The 18,021-nt window shown below is 38.5% G+C and overlaps 1 long non-coding RNA gene across 2 annotated transcripts; it reads right to left on the bottom strand.

Annotated features, from left to right (window-relative positions):
• Positions 1–752: 752 nt before the first annotated feature.
• LOC118246209 (uncharacterized) lies at positions 753–9,851 on the bottom strand. 2 transcript variants are annotated; one of them, XR_004778119.2, is made up of 5 exons: positions 9,611–9,851; positions 8,498–8,701; positions 7,725–8,177; positions 6,730–6,809; positions 753–1,119 (listed from the first exon to the last, which is right to left on the bottom strand). It is a non-coding gene; the product is annotated as an uncharacterized LOC118246209 (long non-coding RNA). The 2 variants fall into 2 exon arrangements; XR_004778120.2 differs by having other exon boundaries at positions 7,725–7,939.
• Between the last annotated feature and the right edge of the window lie 8,170 nt (positions 9,852–18,021).

The raw sequence follows: 18,021 nt of genomic DNA, 5'->3' as shown, positions 1-18,021 counted from the left end.
CTTTAATTCTGGCCTGAGGTGATAGGGAGAGCTTTCAAGTGGTAACATGCTTATCTGAATCTTCAGAGAGCATTATTCAGGAAATCAAACTGGTAATCCCATCAGATGAATCTTTTGAAAACTTTTTAATAGTTATGCTTCTTGCTGGAAGAAATCCATGGGTGGATCCAAAGCCCAACAGCAATAATTGGTAACCACTGTTTATGAATGACTTCAAAGGACTTTGTATGAAACTCATTGTGACAGCAGGCTTTCCCTTGGTATTTTAATACTTCCATACCCAGCTTTATCCAAAACAGGCAGTGAACTGAGAAGCAAAAGTAAAGCAAATGTTTTTTCTTATCATGAAGGGAATCTGAAGAACAGTGTAATTACCAAAGAGAATCAGTTCTGACATGAACAGGCATGTGTGAGAAAAGAGAAGCTGTAAAGGGATCTGATGCATGATCAGTAGAAAGTGGAGGGTAATAAGAATCAAGTGCCTATGCTGCAGGTCAAACTCGCAAGGCAATGGCTGCTCCACATCTGTTCCTTTCCATGTCTGGCAGTAATTCTGGAAAGTAAAAACATATGGGGCCTTTTGTTGTGCAAGACCAAAGGTGTCTGTGGAATGGTTTAGTATGATTCTCTGAGGAAAAAAAAAAAAAAAAGACAAAACAAAAACAAAAAAGCCACCCTAAATGCAACATTATTTATTTTAGACATTTAGACATTAGACACAAATTATTTATTTAAACATTATTTATTTTAGAATAATCATTTTTATAACCCTACCTGTCAGAGGTGGAAAACTAATTATTTACAAGCAATACATGCGGTCTTCAGAGCAGCTGTGTAGTAGTAAGCTCATTTATAAGTGTTCTCCATGACAGCAGTACTGCTGGTTATTTATTTATTTATGAAGGTCCCAATAAAGATTCATTGTTGAAAATTCTTGGAGTGAAATAAAAAACATATAGATAATTGTGATGGATTTTCTTCAGCAGAAACATTACGTATCTTTTCCACAATTCACAAAAGGTTTTAAAAACCACATAATGGGTTTCCTTTGCTTTCTAGCTATTCAGCACAAATGTGGTTGTGTATTCAGTCCTAGTTAGCCACCTCCTTGGAAACCTTCTGTGGAAAGAAAAAAGAGGATGTAATCGATATCCCCATATTTTGAATCCTCAGCCCTTACTGAGAAATGCCCTTACTAATATACAGATGAAGCATGTAAGATGTGTTTTGAAGCTGATTCTCTTTTGGTGTTGCAGTAGGAAGAGAAAACCCTTTGAGACCTAATTACTGTAAGGACTACTTAGCTTTTCTGATCTCAAACAGGCACTTACCAACCACAGTCATGGTTGCTTGTCAGGAAAGAATTATTGCCTTATATCACTATGAAACTAAGGTGCATTTTAAAAGCACTGTTACAGTAACACAAAGGCATGAACAGATACTGAAAAGGCAGTAAGATGGCGTTTGCTTTTCTTCTTTGTCCCCCTGGTATTTGTGAGTCGAGGGAAATTGGTGTGGGAAAAGGAGCCAGGAGCTTGTGCAGTCAGTCCCCACCACATATCTGAAAAGTTCGAAACAGAGAAGGTTGTCAGCTGATCAGCTGCTTAAGAAGGTTGTATTGGACTATGAATGGGAAATTTATTACCAACGCATGTATTGTCATCAGGGAACAGGCAGTATGTTGTGTACCATGGAAGGGCAAGCGGTGATGTGCAAGCAACAGAGACCATGTCTGAATGGGAGAGTCAGGATGATAGATTAAGAAGTATCTCCAGCTTTTTTGTTTGCTGGAGGCAAAATACATGCTGATGGCCATGAAAACTTGTAGGTACATCAGTCAGAAACCACAGAGTAAAGGTAATATGCATGTAATCCTAATGAGCTCTAGATTTATTGCTCCTTTGACTGATTCACAGGATGAATCTGATATCACTGGGCCAAAAACTACATATGTATAGGGAAATAGCCAAGACTAGTCTTCTTCTGCTTCCTTTCATACATTTTAGCACTATATATATATATATATGTATATATATATATAAAAGAAAAGAAAAAAGGAGAGGAAGAAAGTAAGCTGGATGTTAGAGCCAATTTTACATCTGTGACCTTACCCCCTATCCAGTACATGAATTTTTAGTCTTGCACAGTGGAAGACACTTAAATGAACATTCTCCAAGTCACCTGAAGGTAATAAACACAACGGAAATTTCGTGGTTATGTCTGTGCCTGAGGGCTGGAAGAACCTGAGCTACAAATCTGTTGAAGGCAAATCACTTAAGGATTTTGTTCCTCCAGTTGTGAAGAAAAGAATGATAATACTGTCTCTGTGGAAAAAGATGGCTACAGGTCTCTATTTTTGCTTCTGTAGATTCTGTACAGTCATTCAGCTTCAGTTCCTGTGCAGTCTCATTAGCCTTGGCTGGAATCACAGTCTTTGCCTCCTCATCCCCCTAAATCTCCTCCCCAGTTCTGTTAAGCTCCTTTTCCAGTCTGCGGCGCCTGTTTCTCCCTGGGACCAGGATTTCTCATGTTTGTAGCGGGTGTATTTTTCATCTCCGCTCCCCGCCATTTCCCATACACTCTGTATATTTCGTTTTGCATCCTGCTTTCCTTTAACTACCTTTGGGGACCCCCAGACTTGTCACTTGTGGAAAATAGATTGCACTGTGAATAGAGTACAAGCTGGGATAGGGCAGCAAAGTAAAGATACATCTGATGAGGTAAATACTGGCTCAGACTCCTGAAGAAACCACAGAGCAGCATTCATATTTCCAGGCATCTGGCTAAGCAGTGATGTGTTCTCCTACTGGTTCAGAAGCGATTGCTTTTGGTGCTCTCAGAGTGCTGCTCTCCTCAGGAATGAAGGGAGTAGCAGGCTAGTGGTGTTATGAAAAACATGTGATTGCTTTCCTTGTGGTTGGGACAGGATGCATAAAGCATAGCTCCAAAAATCTCCTCAGCAGCACCTTATCCTGATCCACCAAAACAGCAACCAGAAGCTCAGAAGAGCCTGTCCTCTCTGTTCCCTCTCTGGAGGCAGTGAACATAATTGCAGCTGTCAAGTCTGTATTGCCACCAGCATCTTTGTAGTGGTGAAGGTTCAGTAGTAACGGTGATATACATACCTCTTTAAACAAGCCACATTGCCATGACGAACACCAGCTGAAGTCATGTTTATGTGCTGACAAATGCAACCTGCAGCCCTGCCACTGTGGTTTACAGAAATGGGCAAATAATAGCACAGATGAACTGAATCTGATTATCCCTCTTGATAAACACAACAGCGTTATGCTGCTGTAAAGGAAAGAATAGCTAGACATGCGGAGTCTAGGCACGTTTAACCGAGGACACTCTGTTTAAAGGGCAACAGGTCAGCTTGTGCCTTAGTCTCCAGGCCTGCATGGGGCAAACGAGGATGCGAAACACTCCTTGCCCTCAAAATCTGGCCTCTCCATATGCTTTCTCTTTGACTTCATATCCAGGCATACAATAGCAAATGGGCAAAAGCAGCTTCTCTGGGTCCTACCTCTCCTAGTTTAAAGGCTATCAGAACTAGATTCAGCCATGAGGTTAATGGGGAACAGACAACCCCTGTCATATTTCACAAAACATCCACTGTCCTGGGCAATGACAACATGAGGCGGGAACTCATTTGTCTTCTTTCTGCCAGCAGGTAAAGTCCCTGCACATTTCTAGGGGAACAGCATGGATGATAACAATCTGCTGTTGAAGAGACAGGAGCAGGAGCAGAGAAAGATGAAGGATATCTGTACTGCTGCCAGCTAAAGTTGCGTGAGGATGGTGATGGATGTCAGATGTTATGCTGCAGCACATGCACAGAAATATGGCTGACATACCCACTTAAAGCCACTGCCTAAATATCGTAGTGTTCAGAAAAAAAAATATCAATTTGTTCCATCCCATAGAGATCTTGTTGTTTTAAAGGCTATTTGTACCATTTGTCATATTTCTTAAAGTTCAGTTCTTTTGCTGCAGCATAATAAGTAACAAAGGAAACAAGAACCTTTGCTGCTGCCTATTAATCCTGACAGTATTTCAAATGCAGCATCTATTTAGGCTGTGTCAGTGCTGCCTGAAAAGAAACCCTCTAGCAGGGGAGAGGTTAAGTGTGTTTGAGCTTATCTGGTACATGTTCCTTTTCCTTACTTGAACTTTCCCTGCCAGCTTCTACATTCTCATTAATTGCAGCAGACCATAAAACCCTACAGGTGATCCAAAAGCTTTAAAGGCAGGATTTTCAGGGATAGAGTTTAATTGCTTATAAAACCTCCATACACACGTTGAGCTCAGGGAGGATTCCTGCAGTCTCACAATCAAAAACTTATTTGATTTGTATTTGCCAGTTTTCCTAGTAATATAATATGCTCACATTAATTATTTCTTTAGAGGACCAAACAAGAACTTAGAAGCGAAGTGAAGACATAATCTTCAAGCTGCTTAAATGTTAGTCATTAATAGTGGAAAAGGGCACAGAGGAATATGTGAACATGCAGGTGTGCAATTAGTTATCTCATAGAAAACTAACACTGATGTTTCACAGCTTCTATTTTCATATTTAACTTTTCAGCCTTTAAGAACAAACTATTATCATATATGTGTCAGCATCAGTGAAAAAGTTTCTTTAAAAGCCCAGTGATATAATGGCAATGCTTTTTGTATTTGGCTCCTTTTTTTTTTTTTTTTTTTTTTTTCCCAAAACCACCTCTTTCCCTTAAGAAACAAACAAACAAATTTATGAAACAAACTTATGAACCAGACCATACAACACTACAAGAAGGCTTGAGTTCATGATCTAAAGGAATGATGAAGCAAACTATTTTGACCCTGTTTTCTGATCCAAGGTTCTCAAGAATTGTGTTCAGAGAGCCTAGGAATTATCTGGCATTTCAAAAGCAGATAAACAAAATATCATCAAAATGATTTGCTTCTGGTGTAGAGAAAATACAAAAGAGAGATGTACCCTCCACTTTTGGTGTGAATACAATCACAACTGGGAAGAAATCATTGCATAGATGAGATAGAAGTTATGGGGATCAATTTTTTTTTTTTTTTTCTTTACTGGAACAGTAAATCATATCCTGCAGGATAGGTAAAAGCCAGAACATGCTCTTCTTTAATACCTCCTGGGATTTATTCCTAATCTGTGTAAACTAAAGCTACCCCAAGGCTACTTTATCCTACATTTGGAGGTCAAACTCTCCCAAGAATTCCTTCTTAAGGTCTTACAGTGGGTATAGCTCAGCTGAGCTTGCAAAACCTCATGATGCCCATTTCTGGGGCATACTGGGTGAAACAACTACAATAAATTATTCTTCCTTTGGAAACCTGACTACAGACACTGATTTTTCTTTTTAAATTTTACTGTCTTGTTGTTGAGAAATGCCATTTTTAAAAATCTGTACAGTTATGATGTAGTATGTACCGACTCAGTTGTAACCCTGAACTTTGTGTTCAGATACAGCTCTAAATTTCTGGAGTTCCTCGTGACACTGTTGGATTTTGTGCCAGCTCCAGACACACCTGGAGGCGGTCAGATATAAAACTAAAAAAAAAAAAAAAAAAAAAAAGAAGACAAAACCAAGACATTGACATTTTGCTCTTTCCCCCCCTTTAGGACCTTTACCTGCAGTCACCCTGTGACATGGTGACTTGGGCACAGAACTCTATTTCCAGTGCTGCCCAGTCTCACACAGCTGCTTTGCACTTCGTGCTCTCCAACTTACACCTGCTATCCAGGGCTTATATCTTCTACTCCCTGTTGACCATGGTTTCCAGATGAAAGAGGTCTAGGGACCCTCACACAGTCAGTTACTGTCTACTGTGTCTGGAGACCTTCAAACAAGGGGCAATAACCAGCAACTCCGTGCTTGATGAGCATATTTGACCTTCTTTGCAGTGCTTTGCTGACCTGCACCACCTAATCATGGAGGCTCTCTGTGAGCAACTGCTTCAAATATGCGAGGCCTAGGAATTATTGTTGATGTTTGTTCAACTTGCACATTTTACATATGGTTTATAGATCAGCTTGTGGCTGAATCTTCAAAAGCACAATTGGAAAATGCCTAATGCACTTTATTAGAGTAAATAATGATGTGAGAGGACAAAAAGGAGATGTTTCAAACATCACTTTTGCTTAGGGAGAGGCAAAACTATGTTCCAAGGACTTAAAAAAGGCTCAAAATGATGCTCAGGTTGCCGCTGAAGCTGCAACACAAGAAAAACTTTTAAAAAGTGGAGACAGCAAGAAGCAGAGAGACAGAGGGATTTAAACTCCCATTTCATTTAGAAAAATGTATTTGGCAAAACTCCTGCTAGTCAGACTGAAAATGGCAGCCCCATCAGTTTTCCCGACAGTCCCATCAGTTTTCATTGTGAGCATAAACCAGCAAACACTGCTCACAGTAAGAGTAGAAACCTTAATCAGAAAAGGGGGAAAGATTTACTAAATGTCAGCACACATTTCTTCAGTGTTTGGAAACCTGGCAGAGGCCCGTATCCAACCCTCAGTGATCTCAGTGGAACCCCCTCACTAATTTCACTGGGATACGAACTGACCCCATAGAGAAGAACTGGTGTAGCCAAGATGGAAAGTTAGGCTCACATCAAAATTCCTGTAATCTGCAGTACTTCTGGGAGGCTTGGTTGAAGTCTGTACCCTTCCACTCACACATGCACTGCACACCAGCCAGACAGGATACTCAGACTTACCGACTTTCTAAATATTTCTTGAAACCTCTGGAATGTTTTGGGCAAGGTCCAGGAACTGGAAAAATATAACCTTGGAGCTTCTGGAGAAAAATAGAAAATAAAAAAATACTGGTAGTCATTTGAAAGAGCACTAATTTAGAGTGACTGAGGGAACCCGAAAATTGCTGAATGGGCAGAACAGCTGCATGAAGTTCCAGGCTAAGAGACTTGTACTGGAAATCGAAGCCACCCAGCTGAGGCTGGAGCTGCTGGGCTCACACCAAACTCTGCCTCAGGTTTGTAATGGCTGGTAACAGCCATACACAGTGCCATCTAGTGGGTCTGGGAGCAGATACTAACTTTTTCTTTGGGGTCCCAGAGTAGCTCTGAGATCAGCTGTCTGAGCCTTGCACTGGTGCTTTTGCAGCTGAAATGCTTGGTACATCGATTTTCTCATTGGCACTGTGAAACGTAGCTGCAGTGATAAATATAGGGGAACACATAAAATGTCAGGAAGATCAGAGCTTACTGACAACTGCACATAACTGCTGGTAAACAGCATATGCCCCATGCTCTGATGGGAGAAATATTCCTGGGATGTGTAGGATACAGTTTTAATGTGGCTTGTGAGTTCTGTGTTCTCCAAAATAGCAAAGAGGCAAAAAGCATGTTCCTCTCTCACTTCCCACCAGCACCTGGTGGGTGGAAGGACAGATTTCTTTTCTTTCCCTGGTCTCTCATTCCTTCATACTGATCTGGGACTATGAGTCAGCTAGGGCTGAAAACATTTCTCTCATGCCTGTATGCTGCCTCTTGCTCCAATAACCAGAGTTAGATTGACTGACATAGGTTCTGGAAGGAATTTCCCCCAGGTGAGATTAGAAAGGATCTCTTTTTTTGAAAATACAAAACCTCTGATATGGGGACATGCCAAGACAAGAATATTGTCTTCAGCTCCTTTTGTAGCAAAGGTCTGAAAATTATTATAAGGTATTGGGAAAGACTCTGAGGGTTACCTGGTTGTGGATAGGGGATGGACTTCATGATTCATGTAATCTCTCCTAGTCTTGTCTTTACAAGAACACTCTCCATTATCTTCAAAGATCACAGTGAATGAGAGAAATGCCTGAGGACTGGAGGAAAGCAATGTCAGGGGGGAGGAGGGGTGGAGAATGGACCCGGGCTCTTTCCAGTGGTGTTCAATGCCAGGATGAGAGGCAACGGGCACAAACTGGAAAACAAGAGGTTCCATCTGAACACCAGGAAACACTTCTTTATTGTGAAGTTGAATAAACACTGGCATAGGTTGTGCAGAGCAGTTATGAGTCTCTCTCCGTGGAGATCTTCAAAAGTTGTCTGGACATCATCCTGGGCAAGCAGCTCTAGATGGCTCTGTTTGACCAGTGGGGTTGGACCAGATGGTCTCCAGAGGTCCCTTCCAACCTCAACCAGTCTGCAACTCTGCAATTCTGAGAAATAATGCAGTTTTCCTCCTTAGCTCAAAAGTTAATTTTAAGATACTTTAGAGTATCGCTCAGCAGATACATTTTTTTCATTGCTGTCTTATATATAAAGATTTTGTGAGGAGCTAGCATAGCACCATTTTTTTTTGTCTTGAGTCTTAAACATGTATCATCTGAAATCAGGATTAAACTCATATTGACTTGATCCTGTCATCAGCCTGTATGTGCAGTTTCTTTTCTAAATATTGAAGGAACTAAGCAAAGATCAGAATTGCGTAAACGTGTGCTTAGGTTCTGCTTTTTCTTTTCCACCTTAGCATACATACCTTTTTGTTCTTAATACAGCTGCACATCTTTCTTCCAAAGAAAGGATACAGGCTTATCATTTGTTCTACAAGACTCATAGTATCTGGTATGACTTGACTCCCATTTCTATGTTTTTAGGTTTCATTTTTGCTTGAATGGCATTGTAAATGCTGTTAACTTGGGTTGATTTTATGAAGGACATTGAATCAAGAACATAATGAATGCTGAAGAGAGAGAGGAAAAAAACTGTGATTAAAATAATTACTTCATATGTGTTCTTTATCAGGGTCTCCATATCTTGTGGAAACATGCAGAGATTTTTTTTTTCATTTAGAAAAAAAAAAAAAAACTATAGCTATATAAAACCTAATATATATAATACTTAAAATATTGTTAAAAACAAAACAAAACAAAACAAAAAAAAACAAACCTTGGTATTCTCAAGGTAATGAATCTCCATATACTAGTACCAATTCTCTAAAAGTTCTAAAAGAAGACTAATTTACTTCATGAGGATAAGTGCAAATGGTTAAGGAGATATTATGACCTTATAGCAAGGATTTTAGCTGTCTTTCATCTGTGGAAGAAACAAATCCGAGAGTCACAAAGAAATGTGAAGAGCGTATAAGACTGAATATGCATGATTCTGCTACCCAGTAAGTGAGCCAATAATTAAAGAATACAGTACACTAATGTTATAAACACATCTTAACCATTTAGTTCTTTGTGTCCTGATCCAGGAAACCAGTTCAGCCTTTGCTCAATTCCAAATATTTGACCGGTCCCTTTGAGGTAAACAGAATAAAGCTAAGTGGAGTTAGGTCCTCAAAATGGGGGTTATCCATTTATTTGCTTGAGTACCTCCAGCATAGAAACAGTGCTTGACTGCCAGCTTGTGTGGTTACGCAAGGGTGGGGTGTTTTTAGTCTCGTTTGTTCTTTTGGCATCTTCCTCTCCCCTCCCTTGGCATGACAGTCTTCACCACTCTCTCTCACCCTCTGCTTTCCTAAACCAGAATTTACCTCCTCTCATCTCTTCTCTGGCTCTGAATTACCATGGGAGAATCTCCACACAGGCAAATACCACCCATCAGCAACCTAGAAAGTCAATTACTCTGTGGCTCTTGTACCTACCTCCATGTAGGCAATTACTGATGATCAGCTGGTAAATGCTTGTGTGTCCATGTTTTCAAAGACAGACAGCCTTGGTATAGACAGAGCTAGACCTGCTCCCTTGGATGCCACCAGCAAGCTGTATTGATTCAATTTCAAGAAAGATTCCTAAATTTAATTGATTTAGGGATCGTCATGAGCAGAGCCAGTCTGAAATTGTTCCAGCTTCACTAGCAGTATATACAACACAGTCTGGGAACCTCTGTCTGGAAAGATGCACATTTACTGTAGGAAACCACGATCCTTGAATATCACATACCTTCCCTCATGAGCCATCAGACACATCTTTCATTTCAGCAGGCACAGAATCAATACTTATTCCAGTAACAGATATGTGACTAATAGGTCAGAAATGTCTGGGTATGAGTCATTCACTACTGTCGTTGCTTCTGTTGCTTGGTGGTCCAAAAAACAGTGAAATATACACTGCAGAGAAAAAAAAAAAAAAAAAGGAGAGAGAGAAAAAAAAAAGAAAAGAATGTAAATATCCACACTGTGTGTAGCAAATCTTTGGTGACTCTGTGTCTGAAAACCTTCATGTTTTTTCTACAGCACACAGACAAAATATGTTTCATTGCTTTCAGTCTCAAACATATTCTTTTGCAATATATATATAGATTTTTTTTTTACTTTTATTTTTATTTTTTATTTATTGTATTCCCTTGATTTCTTTCCATATATTTTTCCTCTTTTTGCTTTTGGCTATGTACAGCTTTTTCTGTAAGAACATCTTGTACTCAGTCTCTAAGCAGGTTAGTCTCATGTGCATGGCTTCTGATGGGGTTGAGATTGGCAGCATGAGCTCATGGCATTTATGGATCCCCTCACATTGCTTTTTAAATTTTGGTAGGGGGATAATTTTATAGTCAAAACCAGAAAATCCTGTCCAACTTCTATGAATATGAGTCATGTTGCCAGCTCAACTTGCTGTGCTGGAAATCTGCAAATAGAAATCTTATCCATTAATTGCTAGCTGCAAAAATTACTTTGAATCATTTGTCATTTCTTTTCTTTCTTTTTTTTTTTTTTTAAATTAATTTATTATTTTTATTTTCTCCGTGATACATCCTGAGCTATTTCTTGTTCAGACAGGTGCCCACTTCCTTTTAGTCTTCTCTAGAGAGCAACTCCAACCAAACCAGCATTAACTAATGGCTGATTTCCATCACCAGCAGCACATGCAATAGGAATACTACTGTGCATCCCTGAAAGCACTTCCTCATAAGTGTTTAAAGGTACACAGCCTGGGTGCTGGTACTACTCATGGGATCATGGTCTAGCTGCACAGCTGTAACTGGACTGATCTGCAGTGGCAACAGACTGGATGTGACCACAGGTGTTTCTTCACTGATGATTCCTCTGCCATTCTTCTCCATTTAATTTACCAAAAATGATCAAATGGCCTCTTCTCTGATTCCCAAAGATGCTGAGATTTAGTACTTCTCACTCGTTGATAGGAGAGCCTAACTTATGTTGTCTAGACACCATTCTGTACTGAAATATATGCAACAGATTTCTATCGATTATCCACCTTGTTTGTGTCTTTCTATCATACACTTTTCAGGAAAAGAAAGATAGAAATATTTGTTAGTTTAATATATTGAAAATCAGCTGAGAGTTAAAAGGAAAAGGAAAAAGAAAAGGAAAAGGAGAAAAAGCTCAACAGGTTCATCTGAAAGAATGCCAGAATCTGAGGAATTCATTCACTAGAAGGAAAGATATGTGCATATCCACACATATGCAATTGAAAGTCCCAACTGAAACACTGTATATATATATAAAGTATTTAGATAAATAATACTGTGATGTTAGGAAGTCAGGAGGAACAGTGTAATCAGTGGTCAAAATTGTTTCTACTTAACATGTGCTTGGTTGCTTTGGAAGCTTTCACTCTCTGGACTGGAATTTTCCCTTCTGGTAGCCTCTTCTTGTACAAAAAATGGTGTAAATTTGCATCACCAAAACATCACCAGCTTTGTGATTTTTAGTGAAGCATACCCAGATGCAGAGCATCCAGTAAATAACAGCTGAGTTTGGCAACATTTAACAAAGTGTTTCAGAACTTTCAAAGCAGTCAAATATTTTATATCTACAAGAAGAAACAATACTTACAGCATAACTGCATAGCCCTTAACTCTTGCTGTGACGTCCCTCCAACGCCATGTAGCTCTGCCAAAACCAGCCAGCTTTCCATCAGTTCCCAGGCATGTTGATGGGATACAGCAAGTGTTAACTCTGTAGAAGAGTTGAATGATCAGCAGTTAAAATGGTGGAAATCTTCCTGGGAAATTATTTAGAATAGTGAATAGTTTAGTTGTATTTTCTTCCACAGAAAGTGTCCTTATTCATTCTCTAGGAAAAACAAACAAACAGAACCCCTCCCCCCCCCAACAACAACCATAAATCCCCATCAGAGGAATCTTCCTCCTGTCCCTTCCTCTTCTACATCAGGATCCTCTCTTCATCAAGGAATGTTCTACCATGCTAACATGGTAGAAATAAAAATTTGAAATATGTCTGATTTGCTCTTTCTATTTTCAGAACTCAGATTTGTTGACTTCAGTCTTTTTCCTGCCTTTTTTTTTCTTCCACAGAAGCTCTCTTTAATTATGCTCCTTTTATGTTATGTCAGAACTCACACTCAATGTCTATCAGGGCTCAGAACTCTTGCTTAAATTGATTTTTTACTCTCTCTTCACTTGTAACACGGCCAAACAAATTGACTAGAATGAATGCTGTGACCTGACAATTATTTTTAGACAAAGCCACAAGTAACCTCATTAACATCAGGATGTAGGCTAAAGAGGGACCTGAGAGACTTCATTTATAAATAGGAAATCTGTCCAGCCTCTTGAACTCATAGCCCCAGAATAAGAAATCCAGGGAAGAATTTTAGCTCCATATTGTCAGTAAGGAGCATTTCTCTTCTCCTGGGAACAGATCACATCAGCACTGCTAAAGCAAAATGGTCAGGCCTGTATGGTCAGAGTAATATATGAAGAAAAAACACAACCAGCTTAATTTAGTGCCTTGTCTTTATTTAGCATAGGCCCATATGTGGAAGTACTTGCTACTTGGACTTATTAATAATAATTGTTATGGTTATGATACATATATTTTCTCATTCAAAAGAAAAAAAAAAAAGAACACACAAAAAACATACAAAAAAGCCCCAAACTCTTCAAAAAACAAATATCTGATCCTGTATGTAAGCATAGGATTGACTTTTATTGAACTCTCTAGGCTCTTTTGCTAGTTATTACGCTCAGACTTGTAACTTTGGACCTTATCCTGGCATGCCAACCATGCCAACTGGTTTATAGAACTATATTCACAAAATATGGGACCTTTAAAATTTATGTCTTTGGATATAGTTTCCAAAGCAGGATGGCTGGGCTGGTACAAAGTGTATTCATATTTGTTCCTCATCATTAATGAATTTATTCAAATTGGATTGGAAATGTGGTGGGTATTTTATTTCTGAAACCTAACAGTATTTTTATGAGACATTTGGGATAATTTATGGCGTTCTCCTGTAATACTAGCTAACTTTCTATAGCAGAGAAATATATGATAGAAAACAGAGAGTAAGAAGACCTAGCAGATTATCTAATCTCTATCTTTTCTGGTACATTGATTTGTCTGGTGAGTACTAAATAAACATAATCCTTTTCTGACTAGTCTCTAGAGTTAATCTTTTAAGGTATATTTCTGAGCAAAAGTTTCCCTGGAAATATTGAGAGAATCATAGAACAGACAAATGAAATATTTACTCTACAGATTTCTTTGTAAAAATCCCAGAATTCCCATAATATCACTGAAAATATCACATCATTTATCACTGAAAAACAAAACAAAGCTATATATACATCAGTGAGCTGTTGTTACTTGCTTGTTAGATAAATGAAAATACTTAACACACTTAGGTGTCCAAATCCCTCTCTTTCTGAATTGCCTCATTGTTTGCTCTTGGCTCACAAGCAGAGTGATGGCATGACTGGGACTTGGGAAAACACCTGTGCTTGAAGAGAATCAATAGGAAGATGAGAAATGAGTGCCAGGTCTGAAAGCTTCCCATGAAAGAGCAATTGTGGAAGTTACCCAAACACTGCTGAAAGAAGGGACTTATATTCATAAATATTCATCAGGTGAACAATGCCTTAGTTAAATTATGAATACCACTGAAAACTTTGATAATGTCTAGGAAGGTGAAGTTGATTTTTCAATAATTAAAGTGAATCTCTGTCTTCTTATTTCTGTGCTTATTTCCTGCATTTAAAAGGTCAAACACACTAAGATCATTTAGTGAAACAGATATATGAATAAGGCATAAATATGCAGAGCATAGTTTAAGGTCATCCTTTTTTGGTGGTTGTTTGTCAGCATGTTGTTTCCTCCTCTCTAAAGAAAACTGAAAGAAAATGCCAAGGCAATTCATTTTCATTCTGTACCCCTTTCTTAAATCCCTCCTCTACTTTTATTTATTTTTTTTTTCTATTGCCTTTCCTAATCTTGTTATGACTTTATTTAGATCATAACTTTTACATAAATTTGGATACAGGGCTGCTGCTTCAAATTAGTGCAGTGTTTTCAACTTTCTGGAAGATTGCAACATTGCATACAATAGAGTTGAATGAAAATACAAAGATTCACAGCCTAGAGAAGCATCATTACCTCATCTGCCTTATATATGACACTTGCTGGTGACACTCGTGTACTTTGTTTGCAACTATCTTGTTGTTAAGTAAATTCTCTGTTTTATTATTCAAGCTGCACATTTAAATATTGATATTTACAATCATATATAATAAATAATGATGCATAATAACACATAACACTTTGTAATTTTATTTATTTAACAAATTATAATAATTTTATAATAATGACTTTTTACCTAGGTAGAACCTTTTTTAGGCCATAATGGATAACTACTTTAGGTTTGATAGCAGGCTATTGATAACTACTATTTCAATTTAGTTTTTTCAACTTCCTATTCACCTAATCATGGTGACTTCATTTTGACTAGCAATGTGCAAACTTACTCTGGTTGTGAGAGACTACTCACAGACTGATAATTTTGTTCAACTTAAACACTTGCATAAACAACTGTATTTTTGTTAAGTTTATAGTTCCACTAATGACTGTCATAACCCCAAATTGGCTTGTGACTGTAATATGGGAACTCTAGACTGTACAACTGTTGTTTGTTTATGAGGATGTTATGTAAGCATTTTCAAAAGCTTATTAAAGTCAGACAGATCATATCGTATCATATCATACCATATCATATCATATCATATCATATCATATCATATCAATCATATCATATATCATATCAATCATATCATATATATCATATCATATCACATCACATCATCTACTGCTTCCTGTCTACCATATAAACCAGTTATCCTGTCAAAGAAAGAAATTTGTTTGACCTGACAAACTCTTTTGGCTGGCATCCTACCAGCTATCAGCAGGGCCTGCCAAGATTTGTCTTGGCAGCCTCTCCCATTAGAGCTATGAAAGCTGGTGGGGCACAGAAAAGCAGATGGTGTGTTTATCCTAAGGAATTATTTATAATGACGTTGTTTATGATAAATCTTTGCTGCCTCTTTCTTATTGCCCTAGGAGTTTGTATGTTGGTATTTTTGCAGCAGGTGAGACCCATGCCTGGAGACATTTATGATTTCCTCTGAAAAATTATAAAAAGAGGTTGGAGTTATACAAGACTGCAGAAAGGATCTTGTGATGCCTTTCCTCAAGAAGAGAAATACAGACGGGAAAAAAAAAAAAAAAAAGAAAAGACTGTGACATTAAGTCAGAGTGACTGAGTAGTCACATAGCGGACATGCACCCTATGAACAGTGGCTGTGTCTGCCCACAGGAGAGGATCACTGGTGTGAGAAGCCATATTGTGTGGATCCCCTGATCTGCCAGGTTGGGGCACCTACCACACCAACTACTCCACACTCCAGCCTTTTTCCAGCCAGGCTGCTGCCTTGCCTTTGCATGGAGGCAGGCCTGCAGAGGTGGGAAAAAAAAGATGGGGGGCATAGTGTACTAAAAGTAGTTGAAGAGGCACACAGCTGGGAGAGCTGGGAACCCTCCAGGCTCCACAGTAGTGGTGTGGAGGAGGATACTGTGTTCACAGCAAGTAAAGTGCAGGCAAAGCCAGGCTGCAATTCATACCTGTAAGCCAGCTATAGACAGCATTGGACCCCTCATCATGACCGTTTTGAACTGTAAACACAAAGCATGGTGTCTGAATTATTTATGCCTTGAAGCAATACTAAAATCAAAATGGATTTATCAAGAACAAATGATTTCAGATCCATTTAATTTCGTTCTGGGAAGGGGTAACAGCCCTTGTGGATAAGAAGTAAATTGTAGGTGTGATATTACTTGGCTCTATTAACAGTTTTCACACTATTATGTAATATTTTCTTAAGCAACGAGGGAAATGTGGTCAATAAGAAATAGTCAAATACGATGCACAATTAGCTGAAAGAAAAACAGAGAACAGCTGTCATTGGTTTGGTGTCAAAATGGAAGGAAATGTGAAGTGAGTGTTTTTTCTACACCCAAAACTATTCAGATTCCTTTATTTACTAAAAGGTTTTGTGCTTGAAAAACAGGTATTTTTTTTTTCCAAAAATGGTTTGCCAAAAATGATGGCAAAATGAGAACTCTGTAGGACAGGCAGAGAACTCAAAATTAACTTATCATATTAGAGGCACTGTCTGAAAAGGATGCTGTTCAGTAGGGATGAGTGCAAAATGTTTAGTTAGGTTCACCTCATCTAAACTTTGACAGTTTGTGATCTAGTCTAATGCAGTCAAGGATGGTCAGCATCCCAAAAGTCCTTGAGATGTTGAAAAATTAGCAAAAATAATTTACTGTTTTGATTAGAGCAAAAGGAAAATGTTGCATCTAGACAATAACCACTACATGGTTTGCAGATGAATTGACTATGAATCTACAATGTCATACAGCTCTGGATAAGGCAAAAATGTGAAATAATTTTTTTTCTTTATGTAGACACTACAAGAAACTCTATTGGAACACTATGTCCATTTCTGGCACTTGCTCTTTGAGAAAGAGGTGGATCAGCTGAAGAAATCAATGAAGAATGGAGTGAGAATAATACCTGAAATAACATAACATATGAAGAAGAGTCAAAGGAGCGTGAGATGTTTAGGGAGACAAAGGGTAGATGGCTGTTAATATGAGGAAAGGAATAGATGGTTCCTCATGCCAAATGGGTAAGAGGTGGTGGGGTAAACTCTATAGAGAAAGATTTAGATTGATATTAGGGAGATAAAAGGCAGCAACATGGATATATTGTTGAACAGAGCATAGGGAGATGGTGGATGCTTCAAGGTTTACAAACAGGGTAGATGAACCACAGTTAAGAATGATACTGTTTTGTTGGTCCTTCTTTAGAGAAGAGGAGTTAACTACATGATTTGTTGAGCTCCCTGTAGGTCTTATTTTCTGTGGTCTCTCCTTCTCAGAGCTTCTTCATTCTTCCCAAGGCAGTGATAACAGTGTTGGATATGTAATAAATGTGCAGAAAGTACAGTGTTGCCCAACATAAATGTGAAAGCTCAGTTGACAGACATTGATTATTTTCTCATGTCTACAGCCTTGGACATGTTGTGTTAGTGAAATAAATCTATTTTGTCATTGTGTGACAAGTAAATCATACCTGGTTTTAGTAATAACCCTGCAGATTGTACTGTCACTTCAGAGATAATTATTTATATCCTCAGAGATGTTATTTATACCCTAAGCCCTCTGATGATATGTCAGTTGGCATCAAAAGAGGTACCACATATACATATCAAGATGTGCCTTGTGGACCCAGGAGCTGTGCCATTTACAAGGAAAATGGATAGGAATTAAGTATTTAGGGATAGATGGCATTTCATCAATAGGGTGAATTCTCTAAGCAACCCTATACTAGTAAACCTTACTGATATAGCTTCTGGTAGAAATTCATTTAGAGCACTGAAATAATATCAGCTACGTCAGTATTGAAGCACCTTTGCCTTTTCATCAGCAAATCAGAAATTTAATGGATTCATGCTCACTGGCAAGCAGTGTTTTTTGATTTCCTGCAGAAGTCAAAAGTCACTCTATTTAGATCAATAGTAATCCCCACTTCTGAAGATTTTCACATGTATTAAAAATAAGAAAGAGATTATATTCTTCTTCTGTTTCTGTATTATTCTTCTGTATCTCTGTCTTGAGATACCAGCATGGCCACTTCCTACTTTACTAGTTCCCTGTCTTAACACTGGATTTCGGCTCTCGTCAGACCTTCTGTACTCCACTGGGAATCAGGGAGGGACTACTATTTAGATTCC

Source organism: Cygnus atratus, chromosome 3 (genome assembly GCF_013377495.2).
Source record: "Cygnus atratus isolate AKBS03 ecotype Queensland, Australia chromosome 3, CAtr_DNAZoo_HiC_assembly, whole genome shotgun sequence".
Lineage (NCBI taxonomy): Eukaryota > Metazoa > Chordata > Aves > Anseriformes > Anatidae > Cygnus > Cygnus atratus.
Note: the sequence above shows the minus strand (reverse complement) of the source record. Positions and strands in the feature narration are given on the sequence as shown.